Source organism: Sus scrofa, chromosome 13 (assembly GCF_054392235.1).
Source record: "Sus scrofa isolate SSC_HxYL_T2T_F1_AM1 chromosome 13, Sscrofa_HxYL_maternal_Yorkshire_Landrace_v2.0, whole genome shotgun sequence".
Lineage (NCBI taxonomy): Eukaryota > Metazoa > Chordata > Mammalia > Artiodactyla > Suidae > Sus > Sus scrofa.
The window spans coordinates 103,411,322-103,430,115 of record NC_139395.1 but is presented as its reverse complement, the minus strand read 5'-3'; the positions used below and the strand labels follow the sequence as shown (position 1 = coordinate 103,430,115).

The 18,794-nt window shown below is 36.1% G+C and overlaps 1 long non-coding RNA gene across 14 annotated transcripts in view; it reads left to right on the top strand.

The window, feature by feature from the left end:
* Positions 1 to 18,794, top strand: part of LOC106505379 (uncharacterized) — a 916,097-nt gene that overhangs the window by 477,743 nt on the left and 419,560 nt on the right. For 12 of the 14 annotated variants that reach the window (XR_014824119.1, XR_014824126.1, XR_014824121.1 and 9 more), the window contains one exon: positions 4,657 to 4,749. This is a non-coding gene — a long non-coding RNA (uncharacterized LOC106505379). Of the gene's footprint in view, positions 1 to 4,656; positions 4,750 to 6,330; positions 9,501 to 18,794 lie in introns of those variants that run through there. The other 2 variants (XR_014824133.1, XR_014824134.1) reach the window with 1 other exon arrangement.

The following is an 18,794-nucleotide window of genomic DNA, read 5'->3' as shown; positions in this document are numbered from 1 at the left end:
TATGTCCCATGGCATATGGAGATTCCCAGGCTAGGGGTTGAATTAGAGCTGTAGCCACTGGCCTACACCCACAGCCACAGCAATGCCAGATCTGAGCAGCATCTGTGACCTACACCACAGCTCATGACAATGCCAGATCCTTAACCCACTGAGGCCAGGGATCAAACCTGTGTCTTTGTGGATACAAGTCAGATTTGTTTCTGCTGAGCCATGACAGGAACTCCTTAGGTCTTGTTTATTTAGTTACTTTTTTATTTTAGGTCTTCACCAGAATATAAATGCCAGAAAAATAAGAAAGAAAATTTATCTTTTTCATCTTAGTATCCTTAGAACCTTTAATATATTCTGCCACAAAGTAGATGATGTAGAAGTATTCTTGTAAATTTTACATTATTGGCTTTTGTTTAAGTCACTAAAATATTTTTCAGGCTTAGTGTGTGAACATTTTTGCATGGCAAGATTGGAAGTAGACATTATGCAATACTTAGCAAAGGTGCTCACAGCAGAATAACATACTGGAATGTAACTAAGTTTAAAATTATGGTGGCCTAATTCCAATTACTCAGAAGCTGATTAGTTTGCGAACTGTCCACAGGCTCCCTGTTTCTCTTGCTTCTAACTGCTGCCAACCTTTGGCTAATTTTGTGCTCATTAGCACTTCCTCTAGAGCTTGGGCAAGGCACAGGCATGACCTTTGAGTCTGTCCATTTTGCTGCTTATGAACAATTTTGGGGAGATTTGGTGAGATAGAGGTGGGAACTATTGGCAAAGATGAATATTTTATATTATTATGGATAGGTCTATTTATTCATGTTATCGTCCCTTCTTTCTGCATGACCTATTTGAAAGGTAAATGTGTAATGTGAATGTAATATACATAAGGATCTCTCTGATCACGAACATTTGCTGACATGTCTATACATATGGATTATAATGAGAATAGATCTTTGAATCCAAAGGTTAAATTCAACATAGTTTTCATGTGAAGGTTATTCAGTGTGATAGGATGTATCTTGTATGTCTCTTAAAATTCAAGAAGGTAGATGACTTATGTAACTTTCCACAAAAATATTTATTTTAATTAAGGAGAGACATATATATTTTAAGAACCACACACCACATTTTAATGACTTAATTTGACCACAAACCCATATATAGTTAATGAAAATACCAAGTCCTATGATGAACTACAAAATAATGTAGAAATAGAATTGTCAGTAGAATGATTAGATCCCCAGCCTGGCACCATGGGTTTAGAGGATCCAGCATTGCCTCAGCTGTAGCATACACTGGCATAGGAATTCTCTTCCTCTTAAGACGCAAACTACTATTCTGTGATTCTGGAATTATTTGAAATATGGTACATAAGATACATTATTTTAATTAGCATGAGTGTTTGTATGATTCATAAAGAGGTCAAGGATTTTATAGGTTCAGGGATCACACTGGACTCTTTCACTTTAATCTTTGGGGAAGACACAAATGAAAGTAAAAATGTAGTCAATGATACTATTTACTTTTTTGAAAAATTAAATTCAAAATCGTTTGGGGCTCAGAACTTCACTAGATATTTGCTTAAATGTACAGCAAAATAATATAGATGAAAATAAGGGACGAGGCTTGACTAGAGGTAGAAAATCTTAAAATATTTGTAAAAATGTTTTATTAACTTTACTCAACATCATTTGAACTAGTTTTAAATGAACAATAATAAAGAAAATTATATCATTTATAAATGCAGAACTTAGTAGAGCATATTTATCAGAAAAACACAACTATACTTATCTCAGGTTATTCCATGTTTTACTCAATGTTTTCAGGAATTATTAAGATCAGTCAGTGAAGTTTTTTTTTCTGTCTTTTTTTTTAGGGCTGCACCTGTGGCATATGGAAGTTCCCAGTCTAGGGGTCCAGTCAGAGCTGTAGCTGCCGGCCTACGCCACAGCCACAGCAATTTGGGATCTGAGCTGCATCTACAGCCTACACCACAGCTCTTGGGAATGCCAGATTCTTAACCATTGAGCAAGGCCAGGGATTGAACCCCTGTCCTCATGGATACTAGTCAGGTTTGTTAACCGCTGAACCACGATGGGAACTCCAGTGAAGTTCTTATCAAAAAGATTTTACCATCTCTCCAAAGTTCACATAAAACAAGTTGAGATATAAATAAATAACCAAACACATAAACAATTAAGTTTAGTAATGTTCAAATTCCTAATTTTAAGTGCATCAATACTGCTGTATTTCTCCCAGGTGCTGCCAATACATTATCAATTCTATTTGAATTGGAAATTCTGAGGGAAGAGACAAGTAATTTAGTACAATCATTTATTTTAGCAATATCTCTTGACCATTTAAAAACCTGCTAGAGAAGCATTTATATCCCAGTCACTTATTAATGCACATTTTTTATTTTTTTATTTTTATGCTTATTATTCATGGATAGTTGGAAATAAGACTTGTAACTGAATGCTACCAATCAGTACTAGTTGTTTATGGATGGCATCTGTTCTGTAGGGTCCATGCCAAAGCCATATTAGCTGCTAAATATTCTGAATAACATCTTAGTTGTACAATTAATTTTACTGGCTTGTGCACATGAAAACAGGAATTTTGCCAGTTGATTACTAGCCTTAGAAAACAAAACGTTTTAAAAAATTAATGACAATTTGTTCAGCCTACTTAGAAAATAAACCACAATCTTTATATTTTCTTAAAATCTCATGTCATAAATTCATTATTGTCGCAATGAAGAGTAGTGTGATTGACAGAAGGTCACCAACAGATGCATCCTAAAGACATGCAATTTCTTTAATAATACAAGACAGAGATATCTTTGCAGAAATCAAGTAGAGCAGGAGTAACACAGCATGCTCCCAGAGAGGAACTGCTTTGCAAACTGTCAGATCCCAGAGGGACAGTCAGCACCTCAGGAAACTACCTGTGTGGAGTGAGGAAGCCATCAGGTGCTAGGAGCCCTTCCTGTTTCACTTTTTCAGAGAGTTTATATCCTCCTGAGAACTCCTACCAATTGCACATGGGCTTTAGCAGTATCCCTGCCAGCACCCAGATTCAAGAGCAAAGCAACCTTAGCACATTTCTCAGTCATTTCTGCATTCATTTGTTAAACAAAGTCTGTTTTCCAGGAGCTGCCTTTGACTGGCCAAGGCTTCAGGCCTGTGTAACTCCTCCTGAATGAGTATAATAACTTTTACTAGTGAACTGGGATCTAAATAATTCACCTACTACTCAACTATCTCCTGTTCTTGTCTTCAGACAACAGAAACACCAAGTTCTAAATATTCTGAATAACATCTTAGTTGTAAAATTAATTTTACTGACTTGACAGTGACAGATGTCTACTCTTCCTCTGCCTACAGTTTCTCTCTGTGTAGAGAAGACACAGTTTTATTTGTGTATATCATATGCTTTTGTTTTGTTTAACTATCTGTTTAGTATTAGATGAATTATTTTTCATTTGAGATATAAAATGTGGTGAGACAAATTTTTCTTGCCCCATGATTTCTAGATATCACACATTGTTCCAGAGTCCTACAGGATAGAAAGATGGAATAAATTGAGAGACTTTGTTAACCAATCTTGAAAGAACACACAAGAGGTTATACATACACACACACACACACACACACACACACACACACACAAAGAGAGAGAGAGAGGGAGAAACACACCTCTTATTATTTATAGTAGCATTCATTGAAATTACCTTCTAGTTGTGAGAACTTTTTCTTTCCTGATTATTTATTTTCTTTGGAACATCATGCCTCATACAAGGCTATTAACTTCTGTTTAGTTTTTGCCTTTCTTGAAGTTGGGAAGAGATAGGAAAGTATCAGTAGCCTTTCTCAGAGTATTAACACAAAACAAAGGCAAAATAAGCCCAGGCTGCATAATAGGTGCCTTATACATGGGGGAAATTGGTAGTCCAATTTCAGAACATATATTAACACAACATGCCAAAATATCTGCTTCCCCTTAATTCTCAAGAACACAAATGTCCTTTGCACATACAATAGAAGTGCTTATTTTCAGCTGCATTTGTATTTCCAGGCACACAGTGGGAAAGGTTTATTGCGGCAAAATGGAAGTCTTTGATTTTTTTTTTTTTTAATTTTTAACTGGGGTGAGAAGACTCTGCGCAAAGGTGGAATTACTATAGTGTGTTAAGTAACCTTGCTTTTAAAGCTGAATTCAAGACACTATTTCTTTGGAATTTTTCTTTTTTCTTTTTCTTTCTTTTCTTTTCAAGTTACAAAGCAATGAATGCTTAGGGAAATAAATGAGATAAAAGTTGCTAATCATCCCTTGTCCTATTAACCCCCAGATCTCATCCCTGAAGTGTAACCAACTCTCATGTGATCCTAGCACATTGTTTTTGAATCTTATACAAACTGTATTCATGTTTTTTTTCCTGTTCTCTTCTTCTCTTATTAAATAGATATGCAATCCTGCTAGAGAGATTACTGTGAAACTGCCTTTTATTTAATATATCATGGATACTCTTGCAAATCAATATACAGAACTCTGACTTTCTTTCAAATAACTGCATAATATTCCATAATGTGGATCTTCGGGAAGCTATTCAGCCGTTCTCCTATAAGTGACACAATGGCTCTTGTTTTTGTTATTTTCCAGTATTTGTGTCACTCAAGCAAAACTGCAATAAAATCCTGTCTCCATATCTCGCTGTGCATTGGCCGCACTGTGATTCCTCCAGCACACGGTCCCGTAAGTGAAACTGACAGGTCAATGAATGTGTGTCTGTGTCTTGATGTTTTTTATAACATTATATTATTATTATTATTATTACTATTTTGATTTTGATTTTGATTTTTAGGGCTGTACCTGCAGCATATGGAAGTTCCTAGGCTAGGGGTAAAATCAGAGCTGTAGGTGCCAGCCACAGCCACAGCCACAGCAACTCGGGATCTAAGTGGCATCTGCCACCTATACCACAGTTCACGGCAACGCCAGGTCCTTTAACCCACGGAGCAAGTTCAGGGATCGAACCCACATCCCCATGGATATTAGTCAGATTCTTAACTCACTGAGCCACAATGGGAACTACCTATATTATTTTATAAAGAGGTTTTATGAACTCGCACTCCTACTAGTTCTACTCACTCTTACTGCAAATTATCATTCTTTTAATCTTTATTTATTCAGTGGGTAAAAAAAATTGATACTTTGTGTTATTTAAATCTGTATTTTCCTGATTACTAATGAAGTCGGGAATCTTATTTTATGCTCATTGTCCATGTATATTTTTTCTTTTGTGAGTCATTTCCCTATCTATTGGTAAGCACTTTTGTGACCTAATAGCTATTAACATTTAGTCATATGTCTTTCAGATATTTTTATTTATGTTTTTGTGGTATGCAGTTTCAAATTCATATGTAGTCATATATATTCTTTCCTATTATTAGTTTTTGGTTTCGCTCTTTGCTTTAAGATTTTTCTTTATTCTAAGTTGAAAAAATATTTCTTCATATTTTTCTAACTTTTAATCTACAATTGTAGAACTTTATTATATTTGGAGTTTTTTTTAATGATTTGAAGTAGGGGCTCTAACTTTTCTGTTCTGTATGGACAGACAATTATAGTACTTCTGAAGCAAAATGCCATCTATGCTGTTTATTGTTTTCCTAAATATTGTTTTCGGCTTGGGGATATTTTCTATTTGGTTCTGGTGGCTTATTTTGTTATGTAGGTGCTCATAACTATTGTTTATTGCAATAACTTTAGGGTATGTTTTGGTATCAGGTAGGGCACTTCAAACACCCACCCTCCCAGATTCGTCATTTTCAAAACTATTTTTTATTTGTCTGTTTTTTTACTTGTCTATGTGAATTTTAGTGTAATTTTGTCAACTTTGATATAATTTATTTGGAATTATAGCATACCAATTGTAATATACATATACATTAAATTTTATATATTTTACAGAGTTCCTGTTGTGGCTTCATTGGATTAAGGATCTGACATAGTATCCATGAGGATGTGGATTCAATCCCTGACCTCCCTCAGTGGGTTAAGGATCCAGCATTGCTGCAGGCTTCGGTGTAGGTCGCATGCAGCTTGGATCCAGCCTTGCTCTGGCTGTTCCCTTGCCTGGGAACTTCCTTGTGCCACAGGTGTGGCTGTAGAACAAAAATAAATAAATAAATAAATACATTTTAGTATATTTTAAATGTATATGCATATTTATATATATAAACTTTTTAAATAGAAAATCTTCTCATTAAGAAGAATGGTTCCATTCTTTAATAAAAATTTTATAGCACTTTTCTTTTTTTTTGGTCTTTTTAGAGCCATACCCATGGCATATGGAGGTTCCCAGGCTAGGGGTCGAATTGGAGTTGTAGCTACCAGCCTACACCACAGCTACAGCAATGAAGGATCCAATCCGTGTCTGCGACCTACACCACAGCTTAAGGCAACCCTGGATCCTCAACCCACTGAGCAAGGCCAAGGACTGAACCTGTGGATTCATGGATACTGGTTAGATTCTTTTCTGCTGAGCCACGACAGCAACTCCTGGATTTATTTCCTAAGTGACGAAACTCAAACAAGTAAGGTACTTTAAAATATAAAGGCAATAGAATTTATTATTTTACATTCTTTAGTTGAAGTGGACTTTTATAGTAATTTAGATAGGGTTATAGCTTACAATGATGGAATCAGTATATATGCTATCATTCTCTTTTGAACTGTAATAACTGTTTTCCTGACTGTAGAAAAGTTCAGTGACATCAAAATATGAGAATATATTTAAAGGCTTTAACTGATAGCTATAGCTACGTAAAATAAACATTTCTGTCTTTATTATTTTAACAACTCTTAAGTTCGAGCCAGTTTATTTGACCAACTTTTATGATTTAACCAGTTTACCTATAATAACCAGTTATAACAGTAACTGACACTTTTTGGCTCCTTTTAAAAAATCAGTGGTCACAAGATGAATATTATCCATTTGAGACTCGTTTGTGTTCTGTTAGATACATAAATTCAAATCATGATCATTGAACATTGAACTTCCTTGCTCTTTCTCTATAAAAGGACTTTATACAAATAAATGAACTAGTTCTCACTAGTTATGGTTTGCTATTAATACTAAAATTGAATTTCCATTGTTTGTTCCACAAGTTTCCAGCAACTTTTCTCAAGGACTTATTGTGGAACCTGCCATGTGCCTGTCTGTTGCCTGAACTCTAATCACAAACTTCCAAAGAAAGCAACTCTGCTGGTTCCACATTATATATCTAGGGAAACAGAAAAAAAATTGGACTGGAGGCTAAATACTGAAAATTTTTATTGTAGGCAGACATCCTAGTTTTAAAATATAAATCCTCAAAATCTTTGACACTCGCCCCACTGAGATGTGGGGTCTGTGTCCTGTCCTGTCCCCCTGTATTTGGGCTCCAAGACTGCTTGGCAATAACACACAGCGGGATTCAGTCCAAACTAGTTTCTAAGCCCTGGCTTTAGGAAACTGGTACTTCTACTTCCTATGTCCTTGGGCACTTACCTCTGGAGCCCTACAGTACCATGTAAAAAATCCGAGGCTGCCCTCTGTGAAGAAATGACCACACAGGGAGGTACTAGTGTTCTGGCTGAGCCCAGCTGAGGTCCCTGCTGACAGCCAGCATCTACCATCAGACCTGTGAGTGAAGGAGCCTTTGAGATGATTCCAGCTGTGACCCCAGACGTAGTGGAGTAGATCCTCTACTATGTTGTGTTCCTTCCAGATTCCTAAAGCAAAAATTTAGCAAGTCTAACAAATAATTGGTTGTTTTAAGCTTCTAAATTGTGGGACAATAATGTTATACAAGGGGATAGTAAATGTGCCTAAAATATATCTTCCTTGATATCTAAGTCACAGCATAGCAATGATAGTGGTTAAGTTTCAGAGGGGTCTAAGCTAGGGTGGGATGCAGTTTGAAAATAAGCTTAGGGAATTCAGATACGCCCCTGGCCCAGAAGTGTACTTACCTCTAAGCCCCAGTATTGCCAATTAATGTATTAATAGTACAGTTCTCCTTCTAAGTTCATAGGTTTAGCTTTTTGTAACATCTATTTGAATGTTGTGCTGTGAGGGATACTTCTGTCAGGTATATTGGCTGAGCTGCTTTATAGGTGATATTATAGGAAATATCCCTTCATGACACTGATCCTTAGCCAGTGCATGAAACAGGCCTGATTGATAGTATTGGTTTATAACCATGGTTCTGAGACTAGTTTGGGGGCAATTTCTACCAGCTTGCCCGTACCTATAGTTGGTTTGCACCTGGTTTTGGTGCCTGTGGGTTCTGCTCTTTGGCTGGTCACATAGCAATGACGTGCCTTCCTGACCAGTAGAATATAGAAGAACCAACTGAGAATCCATTTTGGGATCCTGTTTCTAGAGCGTTCTATACCAGTGTTGAAGATTTATGATTTAAGAGAAAGTGCATCCAGGATCGCTCCACAGAATGAGGGCAATTGGAGTCCACAATGAGTCTCTTAGGACCCCTTGGTGTGATGCAACCTTGGGCTCTGATGCATATCCTTACTTTAAAAGCATTGCTATATTTTTATTCTTTTCCTGTGATAAAGTGTAGATTTGTAAACACTGTAGTTGAGTTCTGTAGTCTTCTTAGTATCTTTAGTTTTCTTTAGTGTGTCATTGCCACTGTTAGTGTGGATACCATAAGCACACTTTTGTGCTAATTTGAGAACACACACACACACACACACATCATTAGCCTCTTTACTGGCTAAATTACTCTTTCTTACTCCATTTTATGGTAATTTCTGCTCTTTCATATTCTTGAAATACTCTATGGTTTTTATTAGAACCAAGGGTTGAAAAGGCTGATGCCAAGATAAAATATTAAATTACATTTCTGAAATTGAAAAGGTGCATTTGCATTTAATATACTGCAACACTGTATACTAATGAAGTACTCTCACTAACTGATTGTTGGAAATGACTTTTTAATGACAAGATCAAAGACTGTATTTCCAGAGACTCGAAGAGTTATATTAGTGTTCTACCAATGCTGCCCATCACTAGGCAGTTCTCCAATGAAGTTCTCCATAGACATAGTCTTCTTGCTCTAGTCATTAAAATAGTGCCAAAGCAAACGAACTTTTCCATGGAAAAGAAAATCATGGACATGGAAAACAGACTTGTGGTTGTCAAAGGGAAGGGGAAGGGAGTGGAATGGACTGGGAATTTGGGGTTAATAGATGCAAACTATTGCCTTTGTAATGGATAAGCAATGAAATCTGGCTGTATCACACTGGAAACTATATCTAGTTACTTATGATCAAGCATGATAATGTGAGAAAAAAGAAGGTATAAATGTATATGTAACTGGGTCACCTTGCTGTACAGTAGAAAATTGACAGAACACTGTAAACCAGCTATAATGGAAAAATAAAAATCATTATTAAAAAAATAAAAAATAAAATAAAACAGTGCTAAAGAACTAAAACACATGAAGTTATATAATATTTCAGTTATTCTTTTCCTGGGTACTATTCTTCATCACTTTGATCTTAGGTTAGTCATGTGGTTTTTCTCCAATGAAATAGCATCATAAGTGGTAAAAGTCACTTCTGCCTAGAAGTAATAGAGAAGCACAGTTGTCCAAGTTCCCTCTGAAAATAATAGGAGTACACAACAGGGTGGGATCTCTTTGGGCCTGAGTTCCTGAGTAACTGTAGTGGGTGGTACTCCCTAAGTGACTGTGCTGGACATAGAAAATGTGAGCAAGAAATAAACTTTTGTATGCTAAGCCACTGACAGGGGTTGTTACTGCAGCATAACCTAGCCTATCCTAGCTAATATAGGGTATCCCTCTCTTAAATCTGTCTTCTGGTGCATACTGAAATTCTAGTTATTCTGCCTTATATAAATTCTAGGAGAGGATTTGTTGAATGATTCTTCCATAAAAACTCCTCTCCAAAAATTTTAAAAAATATTTTCTATATTATTCATGGGTTTCAAACAACATCTTTGCAAGTTGTATTTCAATTGTTTTTTTATAATTTTTTCCCTAAAACCTGCGGGTTGAATACTAAGGGTAAAATGGAATATATATTCTTTCAAGGAGCCATTTATATCTTGATTTTCCTGCAATGATGTAACTATGCTTTCAATCAATGCCCTACTTCAGTGGTTACTGGTTACACCCATTTTTGCACGATTACAAGAGGAACACAAGCAACAATAATTTTGAAATTCATTACAATGCCAGGGTTTATATGCTCTCATTAAGCATTAATTGGTAGTTGATGGCTATTGCTATTTTTAACACCATTAGTTCATAGCAATATAATTAGTAACGCTAAGTACAGGAACCACATTAATAGCATTACTAATTGTAAATCTGGAGATAGAAACACAACATGACTGGTTAATTTCCAGGCAATATCTCATGATAATTAGCTGTAGGACATTTGTGCCGAACTAGAAAGGTAAATAATTTAAATTCTCTGTACTTTTTTTGTAGTTTGCAATACTAATACCATCCTTTAATGTGTGGATCTCATTCCCCCTTCTGATGTTAGCATTTTTTTCCTTTTGAATTCCCTCTTGGTGTATGCTAAATGATGATCCATTTGTCTCTCACAAGAAAAGTGTATACTCATTTATTGAACAAATTTTATTGCTCCATACCCAAGTTGCAAAAAGCAATCTATTAAATGACTTACTACTTTTATTATATTGTGATTGGTTTCCAATGTGTAGTGCTAAACCTCTTAATCTTTGCTGTATACTCTCTCTTTTCTCATTTCATAGCAAACAGGTCAATTTCGTAAGTCTAATATGAAGTTCCATGATAGTGGAGTAGTGTAAGTAATGTTCCCAAGCAACAATAAGTAAATTAAAAACAACAACTTGATCTTCTCTACCTATATTCATGCTGTTTAACATGTACTGATTCCTTCTGTAGTCACATCATGTGGGCTTTAACAGACTGTATCACCTATAGCACTGGAGAACATATTCCTTAATTTCCTTTTATGAGCTTGCTAAAGGACAGGGTTTAGAAAGAGATTTTCTATTTTCTCTTTTTCTTTTCTTTTCAGAAGAATTTTGATAGACTCTGTATGAGGAGATTGCAAACAACCAGATCTGATATACTCAAAAATATTTGAGTCATTGTGTAAGAAATCATAAAGTAGACAATTCAATTTTGCATTAATTTTTCCCAGTGTTTTTTTCAGTTAAGGTATTAAGCTCTTCAGACACAATATCGGTAATGTGCCATTTCAGGCATGTCTTTGTGTTTTGTTTTTGGCTTTTTGAATGAACTAGATTACATTTGAAAACACTGTTTTTTCTCTCTTGACTTGGTTTTCTTCATTCTTTTCACATCTGAGAGTCACCGTGTGTATTTTATTGCTTCATTGGAAATGGCGGAAACAGCCAAAATGATGATTTCAGTGTGTTAAAACTGTGGATGTCAGTAGGTTCTGTGATTTATGATTGGTTAAAACCAGTAAAAATGAGTTGATCACTTAGCGAATTATTTTAAAATGTTAATATAAATTCAAATGTTTCTCACACACAAAGAGCAAGAGATAAAAAGAAAGACACATGGTTGGTGAAAGCCCTCAGAGTTTATTTCCCATATTGGCATTTGAGGATTTTGTGAAAGTAGTAGCTTTATTATTCTCTTTCTTGAGCTTTCAACTTTTAACAGAATGTGCGTTAACCTGTCAAAATGTGCAATGCTATTATTTAGTTGTAATTAGTTAATGATTATGTCGTTTCTTTTGGCAGGGAATGCCTTAACTGATGAAACAATCTTCTACTTGCTTTAAAAATATACATATATAAACAAAAGAGAAAAAACGACTGGGAAGGCACGTGACGATTCTTTATTTTCCATCACATTAGCACATTAATGTGCAATGAGTTTAAAGAAGTGGCATGAATAAGCTGCTACACTGTGCTCTTGGTAATATTGACTTTTATGGGCAATTTAATTTTAAGTCTACAATATATGATTTAACACAGTTCTGCTTTTCCAAAGAAGGCATATAAAGGTGATCCTTGTTCAGTAAAACACCACAAGAAAAATTATTTCATCCTTCTGGTGATGGTTAAGTTCAGTAGAAATAATACTACTGGTTGCTTTGCTTTCACCAGGTAATCCTTTTTCCAGTGAAAGGTGGTAATTAATTAGCTGCAGCTAATTATTGGTAGGAAACCTGACATAGCTGAGTGGGAAGAGGAGCATTTCAACTTACTGATAAAATTATTAACATACTTTTCCCCCTCTTGTGAAACATTAAAGGCCGGAAGTTTAAGACATTGATAACATTACTGGATTTATTTTACTTTTGTTTCGGCAACTTAGGAACGAAAAGAGAGTGGCTTTTCTTTTTTCTTGCATGTTTCACGCAGATCTGGAAATTCAAGACAGGTAACAAAACAAGTGATGGCTTATGGTGGAGAGTGGGTTCACTAAATATCACGATTCTCATGCCACCTGCCCCAAAGGGCATAAACTTCCAGAAAGTCTGAGGTTTTCAGGATAATATACAGTCAGTCTGGGAAAAAAAAACTAAATACATGTGTGAATCTATTGTGGGAAAAAGACAAATGTGTGGTAAAGGCAAGTTTTATGTGACTTGAGAAGAATTGGACCGTGAAATGATAGAATATTTAGAATTTTCGCAGCCAGGTACTATCTGAAGCAGATGCATATGAGGAAGGCTTCAGGCTCAGAGTGGTGCCCTGGCAAACACTGAGGAGAAGACAGTATTTTATTGTTCTAGACCTTTATTTATCTACCAGCAGATGTCCCTATAAGGCAATAATATCTTACAGCTAACAGATGATCATGAAAATCAGAAACTGAACCACTCATCATATTTCCAAAGATTAATGGAATTAAATCCACCATGTACTTCAGAATGTTTCCAAAGTAGATAAAGTGCAGTAGTACAAAAGTAAATTTAGTGTACATCTGAAAACCACCTGGAACAAAATTCCTTCTTAAAAAAAAAAAAAAATCTAGGAGTCCTTGACCTTTATCAGCACTAAAATGTCCTTCTAAAATAAAATAAAATTCTTAATTGCATCTGTATTAGTTATCAGTTATACGTTAATAGCCATTGAATAAGGAAAATACTCAAGGTCCAAAAGCTACTCTAACTTCAGTAAAATGTTTAATTGAATAGTATTCATCACTGGGGTTAGTCTCTTCATACATTTGAAAAATAATATGTTTCCATGAGACACATTACTCAACTTTCAGCCTCCAGGTGGAGATAGAGATGTAAGGAGTCTGGCAGTAACTCAGGCTATAGCTACCAATCATGACATAATTGTTTCTTCCATTCCAACTTTTCATTCTTTAGTGACATGCTACTTCTTGGTGAATCGAAAACAGTATAGAGAAAAATAGTTACAAAGAAATGCAACTGGCTTACAAAGTGATTCCTTCATTGATGAAACATACTAAACACAAAATCAGTATCAATGCTGACTAGCATTTCTGTTTTTAGAATTAATAGGCCCTTTGTTTTTCTCCTTTTAAAAGAGGCAAATGCTATGGAGACCAAAGAAGTGACCTGGATGTCATTTCAAAATTATGGATTCTGAAACTAAAAAAACTCAAACTTCTAAATATCTTTGGCACTTGCTAGCAGTATAAGTCAGGGAATGTTATTCGACATCTAGCGAACAATTTCTCATTTGAGAATAACATTAAAAATCTCATAGAATTGGCACAACATTAAATAAGACCACTTATGAACATATTGATATATTGTACAAATTCTGTAAATGCTAGCACTCCTCCTTCATATAGTCAGTTCTTTTACAAATGAGGACCTCAGCAAATAATAGTAAACTTACTTTCCAGGAGAAGGTGCAATTTTTTTTTTTTTTCTTTTTTAAGACTGCACTCGAGGCATTTGAAGTTCCCAGTATAGGAGTTAAATTGGAGCTACAGCTGCCAGCCTACACCACAGCCATAGCAACATGGGATTTGAGCCTTGTCCGTAACCTACACCACAACTCACGGCAACATCAGATTCCCTGGCCCACTGAGTGAGGTCAGGGATCAAACCTGCATCCTCATGGATACTAGTCAGATTCATTTCCGCTGCACCACAGTGGGAACTCCTGCAGTTACTTCTTATCATGGGAATTAGACAAAGAATCAGGGTCAAGGAAGAGTCAGCAATCTGGAACAAGACAGGGATGCCCACTCTCACCACTGCTCTTCAACATAGTTTTGGAAGTCTTAGCCACAGCAATTAGACAAACAAAAGAAATAAAAGGCATCCATATAGGAAGAGAAGAGATCAAACTGTCACTGTATGCAGATGATATGATACTATACCTAGAAAACCCTAAGGACTCAACCCCAAAACTCCTTGAACTGATTAATAAATTCAGCAAAGTGGCAGGATATAAGATTAACATTCAGAAGTCAGTTGCATTTCTGTATACCAGCAATGAAACATTAGAAAAGGAATACAAAAATATGATACCTTTTAAAATTGTACCTCACAAAATCAAATACCTCGGAATACACCTGACCAAAGAGGTAAAGGACCTATATGCCGAGAACTATAAAACTTTAATCAAAGAAATCAAAGAAGATGTAAAGAAATGGAAAGATATTCCATGTTCCTGGATTGGGAAAATCAATATTGTGAAAATGGCCATACTACCCAAAGCAATCTACAGATTCAATCCCTATCAAATTACCCAGGACATTTTTCACAGAACTAGAACAAACAATCCAAACATTTATATGGAACCACAAAAGACCCAGAATCGCCAAAGCAGTCCTGAGAAACAAAAACCAAGCAGGAGGCATAACTCTCCCAGACTTCAAGAAATACTACAAAGCCACAGTCATCAAAACAGTGTGGTACTGGTATCAAAACAGACAGACAGACCAATGGAACAAAATAGAGAATCCGGAAATAAACCCTGACACCTATGGTCAAGTAATCTTTGACAAGGGAGGCAAGAACATAAAATGGGAAAAGGAAAGTCTATTCAGCAAGCATTGCTGGGAAACCTGGACAGCAACATGCAAAGCAATGAAACTAGAACACACCCTCACACCATGCACAAAAATAAAGTCAAAATGGCTGAAAGACTTAAATATACGACAGGACACCATCAAACTCCTAGAAGAAAACATAGGCAAAACACTCTCTGACATCAACATCATGAATATTTTCTCAGGTCAGTCTCCCAAAGCAATAGAAATTAGAGCAAAAATAAACCCATGGGACCTCATCAAACTGAAAAGCTTTTGCACAGCAAAGGAAACCAAAAAGAAAACAAAAAGACAACTTACAGAATGGGAGAAAATAGTTTCAAATGATGCAACTGACAAGGGCTTAATCTCTAGAATATATAAGCAACTTATACAACCCAACAGCAAAAAAACCAATCAATCAATGGAAAAATGGGCAAAAGACCTGAATAGACATTTCTCCAAAGAAGATATACAGATGGCCAACAAACACATGAAAAAGTGCTCAACATCGCTGATTATAAGAGAAATGCAAATCAAAACTACCATGAGATATCACCTCACACCAGTCAGAATGGCCATCATTAATAAATCCACAAATGGCAAGTGCTAGAAGGGGCTGTGGAGAAAACGGAACCCTCCTGCACTGCTGGTGGGAATGTAAACTGGTACAGCCACTATGGAGAACAGTTTGGAGATACCTTAGAAATCTATACATAGAACTTCCATATGACCCTGCAATCCCACTCTTGGGCATCTATCCGGACAAAGCTCTACTTAAAAGAGACACATGCACCCGCATGTTCATTGCAGCACTATTCACAATAGCCAGGACATGGAAACAACCCAAATGTCCATCAACAGATGATTGCGTTAAGGAAGATGTGGTATACATACACAATGGAATACTACTCAGCCATAAAAAAGAATGACATCATGCCATTTGCAGCAACATGGATGGAACTAGAGAATTTCATACTGAGTGAAATGAGCCAGAAAGACAAAGACAAATACCATATGATATCACTTATAACTGGAATCTAATATCCAGCACAAATGAACATCTCCTCAGAAAAGAAAATCATGGACTTGGAGATGAGACTTGTGGTTGCATGATGGGAGGGGGAGGGATCGGGAGCTTGGGCTTATCAGACAAAACCTAGAATAGATTTACAAGGAGATCCTGCTGAATAGCATTGAGAACTATGTCTAGATACTCATGTCGCAACAGAAGAAAGGGTGGGGGAAAAACTGTAACTGCAATGTATACATCTAAGGATAGCCTGACCCCCTTGCTGTACAGTGGGAAAATAAAAAAAAAAAAAAAGAATAAAACTTCTGAAGAGAACTGAAAAAAAATAAAATGAAATAAAATAAACTCATGGAAAAAAAAATAAATAAAAACATGCATAGTCAGTATTTCCTCTATGAATATACCCTATGGAAATATAAGTCTCACTCATACAGTTACAGAATTGTTTATTGTTACTGTGTTGAAGCAAAAAAAAAATGAAATAAGATAGGTGTTGATCTGTAAGAAAAATGGTTCAGTAAAATATGACATATCTAAACTATGGAAAATATGAAGATATTAAAAAGAATACTCAGAAGTTTTTCCATCTTGATCTACCAAGTGAAAACTGTAAAATGCACCAAAGTAGGTGTAATATGATCTCATTTTTGTAGAACAAATTTTAAACTTATATCTCTTAAAAAAAAATAAATAAATAAAAGGAAGAGTCAGCATTGGTGCTGGACCTGGAAGGATTTTATTGAGTTAATGAAAATTTACAAAAGTTATTTTCAAAGAGTAGAAGCATTTAAAGAATCAAAGGTAAGAACAAAAACAGGAACTGCCTCTTCTGTTGCTGATATTCTTGTTCTCCACAGAATTCTTAAACCTTAGAATTTCTCTCTAGCTATGTGCAGGGTCAGTATTGCAAGACCAGGACCTACCTGAGGCAAGCTCATGGATAGTCCATTTCTCCCAATGATAAGTCATTTAAGATATTATCCTTATATATAAAATGTAATAAAAAGCCAAGTTCATAACTATTTTTAACAAAAAATACAAGTCTAAAGATAAAAGTCCTGCTGGCATAGTCTCTTCTCCTGCCTTTCTGGACACTTTGGTGAAGACATTTTTAGAAACACACCTCACTGAGTCACAGGAGAAGGGGAAGAAGCCCTTGGATGGTCATTCTGGGTGGTCATTAAGTGTTAGAAAAGGAGATTTTATTTCCACTTAAGCTTAGAAATAAAAATTTTACTGTGTAGAACTTACTCCTATATCTCTAGTGCAGCTGTTACTACAGATTTACATGTTTCTCCATGTCTGAAGTGACTTTCCAGAAAGATAAGCATTCACAAATTTATCTTTCATAAACCACATATATGTGAAATAACACAGATTCAGTGATCTCTATCTCCAGTCTCTATATATTTATCTATCTATATCTGACTGTCTACAGATCACCACATTTATTTACACGTTAGGATATGCATTTCTATGTACAAGAAAACAAGCAAAGTAGTGGGAGAGAATAGAAGATAGTGGGAGAAATATTTTTAAATATAAAAATAGAGAAAAAAAATAAAGAAAGAAAAAAATTGCACTAGATTCAGTAAGTGCTCTAAGGGAAAGTAAACCAGAAAGAGAAACAGGGTCATGTGGGGAGTGGGAGTCCTTTCCATACTAGATTGGGGTGGCTTCACCAAGAAAGTGATAGTTAAGGAAGGACCTCCAGATCTTGCAGGAGCAAAGACAGGCAGCAGAGTTAACAAGTGGGAGTCTTCCTGGCACAATTTCCTTGTAGTGAAAAAAAGCAGGATTTCTGAAAATGAAGGAGGTGTGAGTCAGTGGTCCCACTCCTCATGGATGGTTCTTTAACTACAGTCAGGAGTTTCTTGAGTGACATTCTTAAGATGTTTTCCATTTACCTCAAGGTCTTAACATTAGGGAGTGGCTCCCTGAGATCAGTTCCAGCACCCCAGAAGATGCTGTTCTAACTGACAGTCTTAGTCCAAAATTTATTTTATTTATTTATTTATTTTTTTTTTTTTGTCTTTTTGCTATTTCTTGGGCCACTCCCGCAGCATATGGAGGTTCCCAGGCTAGGGGTCGAATCGGAGGTGAAGCCGCCAGCCTACGCCAGAGCCACAGCAACGCGGGATCCGAGCCGCGTCTGCAACCTACACCACAGCTCATGGCAACGCCGGATGGTCAACCCACTGAGCAAGGGCAGGGACCCAAGCTGCAACCTCATGGTTCCTAGTCGGATTTGTTAACCACTGTGCCACAACGGGAACTCCTTAGTCCAAGATTTAATTTAACTCACATAGAAAAGGAGTGCCTAACTCAGTGTCAGGGATCCACATACTGTGATTTGTATATGTACACAATTGTGTGTTTTGTTCTAAAGTTCCTAGTTTTCAGCCAATTCTCAAAGTGCTCCACAGCTGAAAAAAGATTAATAATCACAGATCTAGACTAATAAAACAATTTATCCCCCAGCAATCTCTCTTACAAGTGTTTTATTTCCTTTTAACCACTACTGAATGTTTTAGAAGTGGAAGGCAGGTTACATTCTGCAGCTAAGGACAGAGTCATGCCTTAATAATCACCTCAGAAAGGGTCAGGAAAGGTAGGGAAAGATGATAACAAGTGCAAATGAAAATGAGAGGCATGAGAAAAAAACAAAGTATGAAATTTCATGTGTCGGACAGTGATTGAAGAGGAAGCTGCTATGAGAAGATAGGTGTCTGTTG